Genomic DNA, 4,130 nt, shown 5'->3' with positions numbered 1-4,130 from the left:
GCTGATCTTAAGGTAGAGGAGACACAAGAAGGCGAATAAAAAAAATACAAAGTAGGGGAGGTAATGATAAATGCCTAGAAGGAACCATAAACGAAGAACGGTGGGTATAAAGAGTTGGTGGGTGGTCAGGGAAGGCTTCCCTGAGGAGACTTCTGAAGGAGAGAGCCTCATGTGTCTTTGGGAAGGGCTTCCTCAGAGCAGAGCCCTGTAGCAGGTGCAAACGTCCCATGGCAGAGAGAGGTGTGTCTGACATGTTCAAAGATCCCTGCTCTTCCCAGCAGACCCTGGAGAATCTGGCACCTGGGCTCCATGAGCTCGTCTCCTCCTGCTGCCCATCTCGCTCTCTCCACGCCGGCCCCACTGGTCTCTCGCCTGTGAGATAGCTCATATGAGCTTGTGCAGCCTCTTTTCTTCTCTCCCCAAAAGCTTCGAGGTGGGCACCAGGGCTCCTGTGATCTCACTCTTCATTGCGTGGAGTGGGAGCTGCCTGTTGCCCTCAGGAGGGGGCCACTTTAGGGGGAACCACAGGCAGCACCCTCCAGTGCAAGGTCTTCAGAAGGTGGTCGGTGGTGGTAGGGATGGGGGAAGGTACCTCAGGGTCAGTAGGCACATGGTTTCAGTTCAACAACAAGAGCAGGTGGGGAGGACATCAGGGAAAGCTCTGGCCTCCAGCAGATCATCGGTAGGAGACGGCCCATGGGAATCTTCCGGAATCAAGACAAGACAGGCCTGCTCTGAGCTTACCTCGAAGAGAAGTTCTGACACCGGCATTTTGAAGGACTTGTCTCAGTGTCCTCTCTGTAACCCTGAAGTCATTCCCCACCCCCCAAGGGCTTTTCTAGAGTTTTATGGTAAAATGTTCCTGGCTCTCCAAAGATTTGTTGCCTTTAAATTTCTTTTTTTAAGTTATTTTATCCATTTGCCATTTAAACATAGAAAAGCAGAGTGGAAAGGCCTTGGGAAGAATTGGAACAATGCAAATGTATTCACCTCTCGGTGCTTCTAAAGCTTCAGCTTCTGGCTGCTACTCATGGCCAAAGCCGGCTTCACGTAACAAAGAGGCTTAGCAGGCAGAAAGCACTTTCGAGCTATCAGACTGCAGAGGTGGGAATCCGGAATGAAAAACGTTGTTAAAAATCATCTGCGATTTTGACTCCTCTTTGCCGTGATTTTGACACAGGTCAGCTGAGTCGAAATGACCGTTGGCTATGCCAAATGTCTCTTGCGCCCCCTACCTCCTCAACCCGACAGCCCTCTGGGACCTCAGCTTGGGGACCGAGCAGGATGGTCCACTGCCCACCTCTGCCCCTGGCGGCACCCACGCCCCGCAGCACCAGCTCTCGGGCAGGGGGGGCTGCTGCCTGCTTCTCCCTCTGCCTCGTGCCCCGTGGGGTGGGAGCGGGGACAGTCGCGCAGCAGCAAAAGCCATCGCCACCAAGGAGAAGGCTGTGAGGGGTGCGTGTGCGTGGCCCGATCCCGATGACAGCTCCTGCCCCAGGCTTTGTGTCATTGCCTTCCCTCAGGGAGCCACTTACTACTGGCCAAGCATGTTCCAAAAGCCTCAGCGGACACGGACAGGCAGCGGCAGCCTTTATCCTGCCTGGTCCTCATCTCCCTCCTCTCTACCGCCTGGCTGTCCTCAGTGCGAGGGCCCCTTGGAAGCCCCTGTCTAACCAAGTCCTCATCATCTGTGGGACAAAGTCAAAGTCAAGGGGCAGGGGGATAACTTGGCGCTTTCCTACAATGAATGACGATGATATCAAGCCACTCAGTAGCGGCCACGGGCCGTCACTGTGTTATGTGAGTTATCCCCGAGTCGTGTTACTGTCCTAGTTTTACTGAGGAAAACACCGAGGATGGGAGATCTTCGGCATCTTTCTGAGGGTCACACTGTATAGCGGAGGTGGATTTTGAACCCCAAGTCCAAGCACATATGCACTCATACTGCCTACCCGGGCGAGCTGCCCTCTTGCCGGAGCTGGCTAGAGCAGGGGTCCTCTGGACTTGGGGGGGGACTGTACAATGTAGAGACCCAGCGGAGGCTCCTTCCAAGCACTTGGCTGCTGAGTGCTCGGTGAGTCCCCACTGCCCCCCTAGCTCCTCCATACTCGGTGTGGTTTCCGGACCAACGTGGCAGCATCGCTCGAGAGTTTGCTAGAAATGCAGTTTCAGGCCCTGTCCCGGATCTGCTGCAGCAGCTGCATTTTCACGGGATCCTCTTGTGATTCGAATGTACACGGAAGTCTCCAGAAGCACTGTTCTTCCTAAACTAAAACCCCAAGGAAGCTAGTTCGAGAGGCTTCTTTCAGCACGGGGCCCAGGGCAGCCAGGAGACGCCCCCTGGAAGTGGGGGCACAAAGCCACACCCACTCCTGGTGTTGGTTTCCAGAGGAAGGGATGCAGGAGCTGCAGGCAATGCACTGAGCAGCGCCTGAGCAGCAGGCAGACCTGACAGTGTGCAGACGCTAGATGGCAATGGATGGACAGGCATTGGCAGGAAGCAGGCGAGGCTCTGTCGCTGCCCAGGGTCAAGATGAAATGNTCACACACACACACACACACACACACACACACACACACACACACACGAGTCTCCCCACAGGGGAGGAATTTCAGCAGCTGGGGATGGTGAAGCTAAAGGGAATTAAGTGTGGGTAAAAATTCCCAATGCACTTGGTTCTGCTCCCTGAGGTCAGGGGAGGCAGCGGCAGCCCGTCTGAAGCTGAGTGAGCCAAAGCAGGCCACTCAAGGAGGAGAGCATCCTTTCCCACCATGCACCGGGCTTTCGGGATATGCCCCCATGCTGCCCAGATGCCCTGGAAACACCCTCCCAGCTCTGAAGGGGACAGAGCAGGGCTTCGAGAGGTGTTCGGATCACAGCTCTGGTTTCCTCCTGTGTCTGGCTCTTTGGCTGAATCCAGACTGGGAAAAAAGGATACAGAATTATCTTGGCTCCTAAGTTCTTTTTCTGATTCTCCATAGGTTCCCTAGGGCTAACCTCACCCTATGACTCCCGTGTTGGAGAGGCTGGAGTCCATCTTTAGACTTGGGGAGCTTGGCTTCCAAGGAAACGAGGTAAAGGAACTTTCCTGAAGTTTCGCAAATGAGGAGGTCATGTTGTAGAGCCCGGCCTCTCTTATGCTGTAGTGGTTGGTTCCAGTGGGAGAACTTTTTTTTGAAATTCGTTTAAGACACAGTAATGTCTTCCTGACTCTGGAAACGTCTTGGAGTCGTGTCAGGTGGGCGGAGACCCATCATTCTTAGAGATTTCAGAGTCTAAGTTCAGAGTCTGCACTGTTTCTCATTATTCTCTCTCTCTGGTCAAAATGCAGGCCTGGCTGGATGGCTGACCTCTGCAGAAGGCTGTCAGCCTGTTGGTCACAGGGCCGTAGAGTTATAGGGTGGACACTGGCGAGTGCCCTGTCCCTCTCTGTCTCCTTCAGGTGGAAAAACTGAGGCCCAGAGAATTCCACTTGGTTCATTCGAGCAAACCTTCAACAAGCGCCCACTCCATGCCAGGCACTGCGCTCCGGACCAAAGCAATGCAGGGAGCATGAAACACAGTCTCTATTCGTTTATAGATCAGTGATCAGCTTGTCCGTCCAGTTTGTGGATCAGCTTATGGCCCAGATCACCCGCTGGTAAGTGGTGAATGGAGGTACAGGACGATGGCTTCTTCNCCCTCCCTCCCTCTCTTCCCTCCCCCCCTCCTCTGTTCCCTCCCTCCCTTCCCTCTCTACCTCCCTTCTTCCCTCCCTCACTCTCTTCCCTCACTCCTCCCTCCCTTCCCTCTCTCCCTTGCTTTCCTCCCTCCATTCCTTCATTCCTTCTTTACATTATATTAGTTTCCTTTTCTCTTTCTTCCTTTTATTTTGAATCCTGACAATTCTTTAAGCCCCAGGGTCTCTGTATTTACCAGGTGGAAGTGAGTAAGCAGCAATAGAGCAATTCCAAGGACATGTTTGATCACTCCTGTCCTTCCCCAAAGGCCTCAATACAAGACACGGTGCCTCCAGACTGGAGAAAGCAAAGTTTATTTTTTTAGTTGTAGGAACTTGCCTTGAATTCTGAGAGGGGAAAATAAACCAAGCTAGTAAATGTAAAGTCTTTTTTTTTTTTTTTTTTTTTTT

Source organism: Crocuta crocuta, unplaced genomic scaffold (assembly GCF_008692635.1).
Source record: "Crocuta crocuta isolate KB4526 unplaced genomic scaffold, BGI_CrCroc_1.0 scaffold70, whole genome shotgun sequence".
Classification (NCBI taxonomy): domain Eukaryota; kingdom Metazoa; phylum Chordata; class Mammalia; order Carnivora; family Hyaenidae; genus Crocuta; species Crocuta crocuta.
Note: the sequence above shows the minus strand (reverse complement) of the source record.